Here is a 13,130-nt window from a genome sequence, read left to right as displayed (position 1 = left end):
CGAACGTACGGGTCACCTGGTATTAAGTAATCATCGCCGTCTACTTTCTTTTGCAATATCAGAGGAATATCAGGAGCGTTTCCGGAGTTTTAGAAAGGTGTACTGAAAGGTGAATTTTTTTGAAGGTACCTATGTCATATCTTTCCATGGTTTGGTTTTACGTTGAAGAAAGGTACTTGAAAACGGCACTATACAGGAACGCCAGACAGTCAGATGGCGGGGATGACATCCTAATCAGTGGCGTTCGTGCGAAGGTGAAATTTGTCGGAAGGAATCAGGTCAAATAACTCCCCGGAACACTCCCCGTGATAAATGCAATTAATATAAATTGACCAAACGAAAGCAGAAAATGCTCTGTTTCTTCTCGCTGCAAAGTTCTAATTGTTCCACAGCTGCTGACAGTATAGACGATTAAGTTAACTTAAATAATGACTTGATACTTGCTTACTTAAAATACTAACATTTAAAAGCGTATCTTTTTAAACAGCAATAATTTGCGTTCTTTGATGATTAGTTCCGCTGTTGTATCGACTTGGGAGACTTCATCTGTTCATTTCACGGATCGAACTATTTTTTGCTAATTTCAAATCTCGTGACGCTCCATTATGAGTCCGTGTTACTACTGTTTGAATATATTGGACGTAATTGTGCATTACATCGAGGACAATGACAGTTTATAAGCTATTCTTGTCTTTGTGTTGCGAGGCTTTTGTTATACAGTAGCTCTATCTGGTTCAGGAGAACGTTTGTTGGTCGGCAACCTCCTGTTTACTCATTCGTACGATATAATATCAAAGCTGGTCATATAATTACAATTAATCAATTAAAATTATCCCCATTGCGCCAAGTAAAATATACTCATTCGGTGGACATCAAATGGGAGACATAAAAATGTTTTGTATTCAGTTTTATTTGTGTAAGTGAGGGTTATCACTTTAAAAACATAACACATTGTTTAGATTTGCAAGAGCGACATCTCAAGTCAATTTCCTTATATGCAAATATTGAGGTTGAGCAGGTTATCATGTGTAAAGTAGGTCCTGTAGATGAAGTCACAACCTGAGAGTTGAACAAAGCATACAAAATTTTATAAACGATACGATAAGGGCGCTTGCACGGAACGCGAGAGGTCGCGGGTTCTAGTCCCGCATCGTTCATAAAATTTTGTTTTCAGTTTTATTTGTGTTATCAAATGGGAGATCACCTACCATCATGCGTCCAGTGATGTCTCTAGTCTACGAATTGAATATAGCTATATTGAATTCGAAATTGAAATATAATCAAATCAAATCAAATCAAAATCTGCTTATTCACGTAGGTCACGGAAATGACACTTATGAATGTCAAAAAAGCTATATTAATTATGAAATTTGTGTAATTCAAATTCAGATATTTTTATTGAACACTAGGATTAATTAATTGAACGTCAAAAAGCGATCGCTTCATTCCCAATCTGTAGTAGGTATCATTAAGAAAGTCATTTATGTTATAGTGACTTTAACCACATAATAATTCTTCCCAAATCGGCGGGAAGTACTGTATGGATAGGTTTTGTGATAAGTGCGATTATAAGATTGAGTGAATAAATGATCTAAGATTACTGAAAAAAATTAATTCGTACAGCTTTTACCTGTAATAAACTTGTGAAACTAGTGTCTTCTATCCAGTCCTCTCTCGAGAAGGTTGCATAATCGGGTAAACTGAACCTTGTCCAATTTAACCCCCAGAAGACTCAAGTTCGACAACATCTTTAAGGGTAAAGCTTCGATATTAGGTATCGGAATACGGGGCCTCGAAATCTCGAGTGATTGCCAATTCCGTAAGAAGCTGGGCGTCATAAATAGAGTATGCCAATACTTCAAGCAGGCCCATATTCTAGCGTTCTATAAAGCGTAGGTCCGGCCACATATGGAGTATTGTGGTCATCTCTGGTCTGGCGCACCCCAGTATAAATCACCTCGAACCGTTTGACCGCGTGCAACGCAGAGGTTCTTGAATTATCTGGAACCCAGTGCTCCGTGAAGGCTCCGGCAAGATCACCTAGCGTTGCGTATAGACATCGCATCATTTGATGCTGTTTGATCTGATTCCGCACTACACAAATTAGGATATCATCCCCCCCATCTGGATGTGGGGCGTTCCTCCATAAAAAAACTTTCATCCATGCACAAGAAAGCTTTGGAATGAACTTCCTTGTGCAGTTTTCGGGACGATACGACATGGCTACTTTCATAAAAAGCGCATACACCTTCCTTAGAGACCGGCAACACTCCTTAAGTGTTAGTTGGTGTTTGTCCACCTCTTTCATTAAAAAAAAAGATTTCCTTTTTTTAATATTTGATGCAGACATCAAGTAGCTACTTTCACACGTGGCTGAGAGATAGAACTTTGACAGTAGAACACACGGGCTATTTATGTTCTAGCTCCTAGAGTAGTAATTATCAATATATTTAAAATAGAACAGCTTTTAACTGCTTTAACAATATATTCTTTACAATTTAATATTATGTGTGCATAGGCATGTATTTTGACGACCGCATAGCCGAATGGTTAGTGACCCTGACTACTAAGCTAGAGGTCCCGGGTTCGAATCCCGGTAGGTGCCATCATTTATATGATGAATATGGATGTTTGTTTCCGAGTCATGGATGTTTATATGTATTTATGTAAGTTTAAGTAAGTATATTGTATTAAATATATCGGTGTCTTGTACCCACAGTACAGGCCATGCCTAGTTTGGGGCAAGATAATATGTGTAAAAGTGTGTCAATATTATTATATTATTATTATATTTTTACTATTTTCAAGAAAATGAGATCAGTTATCAAAACATTAATACCTACTTGAAAATGAACTTATTCTGCCTACTACTGTCATGGTTGAGTTTGTAAGATTCGTTAATCCCCGTTAATAAATAGTTTCACAATTGAGCGTCCACTGCTGGACAAAGGCCTCCCCAAAGATATCCACGATGATCGGTCCTGCTACCCTCATCCAACGTATTCCGGCGATCCTGACCAGATCATCGGTCAATCTTGTGGGGGGCTGACAAATCCTTATCGTATGAAAATAACACAGCTATTTTCTGGTGGCAAATATTTTAAGTAACGCAATTTAATCTCTAAAAAGGGCTGATTTTGAAAACGTTGATTATTTTAAGATATATCTTAAAGGACCTTATACGGTCCTTAAAAATATATATTTTATGGTCTACCTCATTCCTATATTGGATGGTGCTGGCGGGCAATTTTAATGTAATATATGTAAAGAATGCAGTGGTTAGACACAATAGGTAATGTTATACTGGACTACTAGACTTGACTACTTGGTTCTCTTGTCGCTAAACATATTACAAACTTTAAATAATACACACGAAGACAAACATTGTATTACTAACACATAGACAGAGCTTTCCTTCTCTTTTAAGTACTGTAACGTGTGAGGCCTGTGGGATCGTAGAATAAATTAGTAATCTTCTTTCTTCTGTATATTTCATTAAATGACTATTACGTTTGACCTATTTAATAATATTTGTAAGGCGTAAGGGGTGTCATGTATTACTCTCCAATCAGATTACTATCTCTTCTTATATTTGCCTGGTAAACACAAACGAATGTAACTCTCGGAACCGAACACAAGCCGAGCGTGACGGCTCAGTCTCTTTCAAGCCCACAAAATAAAGTGCTCAGCGGGCCTAAACACCATTTCACTTGAGTAATTAATATTGCTAATCTCATATTAGAGTAGAATACTATTTGTATAACAAAACCAATTGTCTACCTGACCTGAATTGACTGAGTTGCAAATATGTAGGTACATTAAATTGAAAATCTTATGTAAAAGGTTGGAATATGCACCTTTGGGTAAAACACATTGATATTATATCTAATATTGCCAATTCCGCGGCCATCTGTTGGGCAAAGCCAAATTGGCTTCGAAGAAACTGGGCGTCATAAATAGAGCACGGCAATGCTTTAAGCCGGCCCACATTCTACCGCTGTAGAAAGCACAGGTCCAGCCACATATGGAGTATTGCTGTCATCTCTGGTCTGGCGCACCCCAGTATCAGCTCGATCCATTTGACCTCGTGAAACGCAGAGCAGCTGTGAACGGCGGGATCACTTGGCGTTACGTAGAGACATCGCTTCATTGTGTGTCCTCTACCGCATTTATCACGAGTAGTGTTCCGAAGAGCTGTTTCACCTGATTCCTGCCACCGAATTCCACCTTCGCACGACACGCCACAAGTTAGGATATCATCCCCACCATCTGGATGTGTGGTGGTCCTCTACAGTGCGGTTTTCAAGGAGCTTTCTTCCACATACTACACAGTTGTGGAATGAACTTCCTTGGGCCGTGTTTCCGGGTCGATACGACATGGGTACCTTCAACGCGTACACCTTCCTTAAAGGCCGGCAACGCTCCTGTAATTCCTCTGGTGATGGAAGTGAATGTGGGCGGCAGTGATCACTTAACACCAGGTGACCCGTACGCTCGTTTGTCCATCTTTTTCATAAAAAAAATGTATAATATGCACTCTGTCTACGGTCACATGCGTAGTGCTCGAACGAACACGACAAGATAATTATGAAAACAAATGACGAAAATATATTTTGGAAGTTCGTCACGCTCGACATAATTCATGTTTTTATTTAAATATGAAACGGTGAGGTATGACAACAATACGTCATGTCACACACGCAGAGTATTTGGGCAAAAACAATGAGCTTCATGCCATATTCACATTCAAATCAGTAGCCGAACACATTTGTTTGGAATTTGAACGAGTTTGTTGACAAAGGTGGAACAAAGATCCCGTTGGAACAACAGTTGCGTCGTGTGACGCGGACACTGGCTCCGTCTGCCGGTTTGTGTGGCCGGCTAACCTACCGCGCTATGGCAACACTAGTACTGCCCTGCGGGGTTATCAATATAAATGTACAATGACAGAGTTCAATCCCCGAAACCTATAATTTTAGACAGACTTCAAGTTATGATCAATTCCTTGGTAACCTTTATATAAAGCGCGTTCTTTGATTCGAACCACCCTCACAGTTAAGGGCCACCAAAGAGAGTAATCCGAAAAGAGGTAGACAATTTCAATATATTTCTGTTCATTTGGATTGATTTTAAGGGTAATAAGTGTAATAAGTATGTCTAGCCTAGATAGAGATACCTAGCCTAGATGGTTTCAACTAATCAAACAGTTGGATACTAATCTGAAAACACAAAACTTGATCCGCTGAATTATCGAAGGACATATAAGGCGTGCTAAAATAAGCTCTTCGGTGTGAACATCACATCTGACTATGTAGGTATGTCCGGTTTAGAGTTTGGTTAAACGTGAAAGTTCCTCGAATGTGTTGTACATGTCGTTTTAATTTCGTTGCTTACAAAAAAGTTACTTTAAATGGCGCGCAATGAATATATGCCATACTCAATATATCCAGATATTACAATATCATAGACGGGGGATATCTATAGAGTAAAAAATTGACAGCGAATAAAAATATTGAATATTTGCAATCTTCAAAGATTAAGAAGACAAATGTCAACAATCAGAACCATGTGCATCAGTGCAGTAGCATTTCAGCGGAGTGAGAATTGTGTTTCCCTTCACCCGTCACTTGTCATACCTGTCAAAGGAATCGTTCACCAGATCCATCAAAATGGGAGATGTTTATCAATTAATGATGAATGACCAACTATAATAACATTTGTGTCTAAAATTAAAAAAAACTTCCACTCTTACAAACACATGACGCAAAATAATGAATTATGTTGATGGAGTTATCTCTCATGCATATGATACGTTGTTAATTCATATGTTTTCGATTAAAATAAATCTAAAAAGTGTTTTTTGTTTATCGTTATTGGATATCTTGCTCCATGTTTCATATCGATCAAAAAATTAAGCAATTTCTCCAGTAAAGTCTTCGAATGGGTCACCAGTTTCAACAAGTTTAGGTTGCCAGTGATGAAATACGGAACGCAGACGTGGTCGCTAACTATGGGCCTTACGAGAAAGCTCACTGTCGCTCAGCAATGAAGAGGCCAATGCTCGGAGTTTCCCTTCGAATGAGAAATGAGAAGATTCGTAGAAGAACTAAAGTCACCGACATAGCCCCAACGATTGCGAAACTGAAGTAACAGTGGGCAGGACGCACAGCTCGAAGAACAGATGGCCGTTGGGACAGAAAGTCCTCGAATGGCGACCACGTACTGGAAAACGCGGTGATGATCCCACAAGACTGACGAATGGTCTGGTCAAGATCGCTGGAAAAAGACTGATAGTCATGGAGATTTTTGTCTTTTGCTTTTATCTAGCAGCGGACGTCTTTCGGCTGAAATGATGATGTTGATGATACATGAACCAAACTCACTCCTTGCTGCAACTCAGACAGACACATTTCATTTATAAAAGAAAAGAAGAAATAAAATGAGTAAGCCATTGTCTTGATCTCTGATGTCGACCACGTGACCGATGTAGGACGTGGCATATTTACTTTATTTTTCGAGATGATGAGGATTATATTTTAGTTAGTGGCTTGGGGTACGTCGTTAGAACACTGAACACTTCTAAAGATGAATGCCGTAGAAGACTCGATAAACCAACCACCACCAACAATAAGTGATTTATAAGATTGATAACAGTGCACATACAGTCAATTCTACTGCTACTAGATCTATTGCGCGTGAGTCTTATCGCGCAGATAATACTACATATTTTAGTATAACAATTTTTTTTATATTTTTTTATTTTATTGGGAATAACAAACAATTATACATGACATCTTACTTAATAATTACAATTCTTATTATATAAAAATATGTATAATCAGCTACGTTATCCAAAGACTATTTATTTGTGTTGGCGAAACAAATTAACTAAAATCACCTTATCACAAAGGTTTGAAAATACATATATATATACATTTATACATAGAATCATAAGTTGCATAAAATAATTACGTAATCTTTGACTTATATTTGCAGAATGGTGCTACAATCCCGATTAAGGTGGTGTCAACTACCTCAATATCACCATTTCGGAATCAATATGAAGATGTCTACATGAAATAAATAGACAATTAACTTTTTTTTTATGGAATAGGAGGAAAAACAAGCGTACGGGTCACCTGTAGTTAAGTGATCACCGCCGCCCACAATCTCTTGCAACACCAGAGGAATCACAGGAGCGTTGCCGGCCTTTAAGGAAGGTGTCTGTGCCCTCCCCAGAATACGAAGGGCAGCCCGAGCTAGAGTGCTCGGGGAGGGATTCTCCGACTCTGGTAGAGCCGGTACCCTCCTGGGGTAAGATCCGCTGTCATATTCGGGTGGAGGGGGGGGATGGCCACCGGTCGTCGACACTAACCTATGCGAAACATCGCGGCACTAGGCCGCTACTTCACGCCGGTATTCTGTGCGAGTGTGGTAATTAACCCGGACGAGTCTGGCCCGATTGTGCTGACGTCAAAAGACGGCAGCGTGACTCTCCCACTTCTAAGAAGCCCTTAGTCGCCTCTTACGACACCCATGGGCCTGGGACTCCCCTATTCTTTTTACGCCCCGGGGAAAGTACAGGGCAAAATATTATTATTTTCCATGTGCGGTGTTTCCAGATACGACATTGGTGCCTTCAAGAAAAAAGCGCACACCCCTTCTTTAACTTATACCTATTATTCCTTAGCCGCATTAAAAGACCTTACAAACAAGATTCCACAGAGTATCTGCCAACACTAAATTCAAAGACAGATCCCTGGATAAGAAATAATATTGACCGAAGTACATTAACATAAATACAATTTAAATAAAACGGAAGCGGTCTGCTCGATCCATCACGAACGCCAACAAAATGTAAGAGTTTGGTCTCAAATACGGCCAGCGGTTCCGTTATCGATACATCTAACGAATTCCACACTTATTGTTACGAATAACAATTATAAAATATTTGGGTCGAATGATTGTTAATGTTGCTGTTTATATTAGTGAGGGCATAATAGGGCTCTGATGGAAACTTTTATGTATACAGTATAAGCTGCTGTTTCACCTAATTCCTGTCGTCTAATACTTCCTTCGCACGATACCCTACATACCTAGAATATTATCATCCCCTCCCTCTGGCGTTCCTCCACAGTGAGGTTTTCAAGGAAATTTCTTCCACGCACAACAAAACTGTGGAATTATTTTCCATGTGCGGTGTTTCCAGATACGACATTGGTGCCTTCAAGAAAAAAGCGCACACCCCTTCTTTAAAGGCCGGCAACGCTATTGTGATTCCTCTGGCTTACAAGAGAATGTAGGTAGCGTTGATCCCTTAACACCAGGTGACCCGTATCCTCGTTCGTCCTCCTTTTTTCAAGAAAAGAACTTTATTGGTAAATGTTGGCAAATCAGCAAACTATGGTGAGCGAGTGTAATGCTTATTCTTAGAAATAGAAGAACAATAAATGGTATGAGATATTAGATATTTATTTGCTAATAATGTACTTAATACTTAGCCGCCTTTTTCAGACATGAAAAATATTTCAGGGCGCTTATAATTATGTACCATGACAACATTGTTCTTCATAACTACTTAATTAAAAGTAGGTAGGTAGTAAATAGACAAGTAGGTAACATTATTGACGACCTGTATAGCCGAGTGGTTAGCGATCCCACCTACTAAGCTAGAGGTCCCGGGTTCGAATCCCGGTAGGTGCAAGCATTTATATGATGAATATGGATGTTTGTTTCCGAGTCATGGATGTTTAAATGTATTTATGTATGTTTAAGTAACTATATTGTATTAAATATATCATTATCTTGCAACCCATAACACAGTTTATATATGCTTAATTTGGGGCAAGATAATTTGTGTAAAAAGTCTGTCAATATTATTATTATGAAATCCCAGTTTTTGTATGTTAGAGACTACATAATATGAGAAATAAGGTAACAATTAAGTACGTACCTGTAACCTAAACTAATCATTGAAATATTCGTCAATTATAAAAAATAGCTCTAGTGGTTTCTAATTTGTATTCTCTTTTTATATTTTAATGTGTTAGTGTTACTCAATATGACGTTTGAGTATTTTTGTAGAATAATTTGTAGAATAATGAAGTTGTTTGATAATGATATTGATTTATTAGAGTCGCAATGAGTTTTCAACCACTTCTTCTCATTAAAGCTCGACTTTTCCGAAGTGATGGTAACTGCTAAGGTATCGTTATACTTTGACATTCATAAGTATAATTTTTACTCATATGTATGATACCTGTTGTGTTTCGGGTTTTAATTTTCTAGAAAATTTTGAAGCTTAATTTTAAACATAAAAACTATGAGTAGGTGTACTTATGATATATGCATGCCAACCAGATTTTAATGATTATGCGAAATATTATGTCAGTAGTTATTTTTTGTTAAAAAGCCATAATAAATTTCATTCTGGAACCAACCTAAGCGTAAAACCTTTCAAATAAATAAATATTTATTTCGGAATCGATTCATTAACGATATAGTGTTGAGAAAACAAACTTATAACAAACACATGAGATACATACTTCACGCACGAAGTGAGAACCTCTTTTTCTAGTATTAATCATTATCAAGGGGATTTGAAGTGGAAGTTTCAACAATCTCGAAATATTCTTTTAGAATTGCGTAATGCAAAATATATAAATTATATATTAAATTATGAATACCCTACCATAGTCAAACGACTTATTTACAAGGATTTTTAAAATATTTAATTTCGTGAATATTTTCAGTAAAAATTGCTAAAGTTTGTATATCTTTTATAGTTATTTAAAAGTTTAATCACGAATAAAATTTACAGAACTCTGCGATAAGTTTAACGTATTTTTTATGAAACTTAAAATACGAATGACGTTCGTTTACAAGTGATTCCCGCTCGCATGGCTGCTCTAATATTTATTATTTTGATTTGTACTTTGCCGCGACAATAACATCGTCAAACGTCACTTCCGCTAGACTGCCCCCGTCAGCCGCGCCGCGGACCGTCAGAAATCTTGACACGGGGTACAGCGGCTGTTTAAGTCGAGAACCGCCGCCTGTCACCTGTCACCCGTCAACTGTCACCTGTGACTTAGTTGTGAAGCGTGAATTAATTTGGCTATTACTCATCTCAATATTGTGAGAACTATTATAATAATGTAACGCGTAATATAGTTTTCAAATTTATCACTACATATTATAAAACAAAGTCTTCCGCCGCGTCTATCTGTCTCTCTGTTCGCGATTTACTCAAACCACTGCACCGATTTGCATGCTGTTTTCACCAATGGATAGCGTGGTTCTCGAGGAAGGTTTTAGTATAGGTTATACTAATTTAGAACAGGGACTGTCGGGTCAGCTAGCAATACATATAATGTATGTTTATATTGTAGCCATCACATAGGTACTAAGAATATATATTTTTTTAATATTTTTAAGAAAGCCAACAGCTAGTTCTACTTTCATTTTAATAATAAACTAGCGTATAGATCATTTGACAGCCCGATAATGCGTGCCAAATTTGAGTGTGTGCGTTAGCTAGTAGCCTAATATTCAAAATACTAAGGAGCTAATGCCCAGCGTGGCTGCCTTTTACGACCTGTCCATCAAAATCGGTTATAATAAGAATTGATTATCTTACCTTTTCTATATTGCTGCATCTCCAATAGAGATGTTTCTTCTCTCTCGCACGGTATTCTTTTCGTTGTGTTTTGTTAGTCTACACGCTAGGACTGTACATTATAAGTGTATGATAACCATGGCCCTCAAGTATACACTTGCCGGCTAACCTCCTGCTGGCCCCCTCATAACTAAATAAAACCTAAAATAACATTTCCATCCACAGTTGCACTATTGAAAAACTATTTAATTGGTGTAGATACAAGTAATAATTTGTAGGTACTTTTATGACCTGGAATAAGTGATGTAACTTCATCACCGTATGCAATTATATTTAGGGTAAACGGTATTTTAAACATTTTTTAAGTATGTAGCCTACATTCTGTTTGTGTATGAAGACGGAAAATATGAACTTTCCATAAGAATCGTTCTATCAAGTTGAATTTATGATAATTATCAAGATATATTGGGCAGCCCATTCTTCTAATTTTGATAACTTTAAAGTTTTTTTTTAATGAAAATAAGGGGCGAGACGAGCAGGACGTTCAGCTGTTGGTAATTGATACGCCCTGCCCATCACAATGCAGTGACGCTCAGGATTATTGAATAACCCAATAATTCTGAGCGGCACTACACCTGCGCTCGTCACCTTGAGACGTAAGCTGTCAAGTCTCATTTGCCCAGTAATTTCACTAGCTATGGCGCCCTTCAGACCGAAACACAGTAATGCTTACATATTACTGCTTCACGGCTGAAATAGGCGCCATTGTGGTACCCATAATTTAGCCGCAAAGGAGCCTCCCTCTGGTAATAAGTTTCCAAGGTATAAATATTTCTGATATATAATAATGGGTTCCGGACACTTGTAGAAGCTTTATTTGTCAGTGCCATAGCAAAGGAGGGCATGATCAAAGCGAGTGCAGCAAGAGCGAGGGGATACGTAAACAAACAAACACACTTCCTGTAATGATTTAATTGTAGGTGCCTGTAGTTGTTGCTGTTGCCGACTCTCTGTTCTGGCTAAACAATCGTATCCGTCTGCTCTCCGTTTGTTCTCATACGTGTATTTATATTCTGTGAACAATGACGTCGCGAATCTGGTTGTAGTCATCACAGGTATTTTGATATTATTAAGATATAGCCCCGGAATGGAATGTGGTGAGTGTAGTTAATGAAAGTTCCTGGTTACTATTTATACCTGGACTATTAGTAAATCTAAAAAAAACTAGTTTTATGCAATTTTATCTAAGAAATAATAAATTTGGGAATCTTCAAATTAAACAAGAAGATCAATAGATCGACCAGAACAGCTAGATACTTAGGTATAACAATTGATAATAAACTAACCTGGAATCAACAGACGGAGACAATTGTAAAAAGGGTGAACTCGCAGGCATACGCACTATTTCATCTATCCAAGATTACCCATATAAAAGCCCTACTGTCTGCATATTACGGGTTAGTTGAATCTATACTTCGCTTCGGTATTATATTTTGGGGCAACAGTAGCGGAGGCCATGCAGTACTTCTTTCACAAAAAAGCTGTATAAGAACTATGTTTTAATTAAAAAGGACAGAAAGTTGCGTACCCTACTTTAAAAAACACAGTATTTTAACGTTACCTGCGCTATATATTCTAGAAGTAGCTGTCTTCGTAAAAGACAACCTCCACCTTTACAAAACGAGATCCGAAGGCCAAACGAGAAATTTACGTTTTGAAAATCGCTTATGTCTGGAGAAATCAAACACCACTTTACAACACTCAAGTATAATCTGCATGGCACAACAAATTTATAATGAATTACCAGAGCATGTGAGAAACTGGCCTAAAAGGGAATTTAAACATAAACTTAAAATATATTTAGCGCATAAATGTTATTATGAGATCAGTGAATTTTTAATAGAAAACGACTTTGAAGCCTTGAAGTAACATTGACAAATAAGTATTTAGTAACTGCGTATTTTGAACATAATTTTTAATTTAACTATGACATTTATAATATATTTTCTTAATAATGATATGGTCGCTCTTATTTTAAACTTCATGATGCAATTAATTTAATTTAACTTTATTTCATGATGTAATCAATTTTGTTTTATGATAATTATTATGATTTGATTATAATATCTATATGTCAAATATTTGTATGCTCAATAACGGGCACGACTTGGAGAGCTAAACTGTATTTAAATAATGTATCTATAATGTATTACCCTAGTCAACAAATAAAGATCTTCCTTACTTACTAGGCATTTACCTATTCCGTTGTGTAATAAAAAGGTGTCCTTTCACAGCCTTGTCTAGAATTTATAGTCAATACAACATCCCGCTACACGGTGGTTTAACGTAAAAGGATAATAAAAAAGCAATCGACTTCAATAAATACTATTCAAAAAGGCAAAGTCTAAAAATAAGTGGCTTATTAAGTTGTAGAAGAATATGCAATTATTTTTTTACTTTTTAGTGCATATTTTATTGTTTTGGAATAGTTTTTTTTTTGTGAATCTGAAGT

The 13,130-nt window shown here is 37.3% G+C and overlaps 1 long non-coding RNA gene across 1 annotated transcript; it reads right to left on the bottom strand.

Annotated features, from left to right (window-relative positions):
- Positions 1 to 11,605: 11,605 nt before the first annotated feature.
- LOC126967916 (uncharacterized) lies at positions 11,606 to 12,343 on the bottom strand. Its single transcript, XR_007730095.1, has 3 exons — positions 12,240 to 12,343; positions 11,965 to 12,159; positions 11,606 to 11,691 (listed from the first exon to the last, which is right to left on the bottom strand). It is a non-coding gene; the product is annotated as an uncharacterized LOC126967916 (long non-coding RNA).
- Between the last annotated feature and the right edge of the window lie 787 nt (positions 12,344 to 13,130).

The sequence above is a fragment of the Leptidea sinapis genome, chromosome 14, assembly GCF_905404315.1.
Source record: "Leptidea sinapis chromosome 14, ilLepSina1.1, whole genome shotgun sequence".
NCBI classification, from domain to species: Eukaryota; Metazoa; Arthropoda; class Insecta; order Lepidoptera; family Pieridae; genus Leptidea; species Leptidea sinapis.
This window is presented reverse-complemented; position numbering and strand designations above follow the sequence as displayed.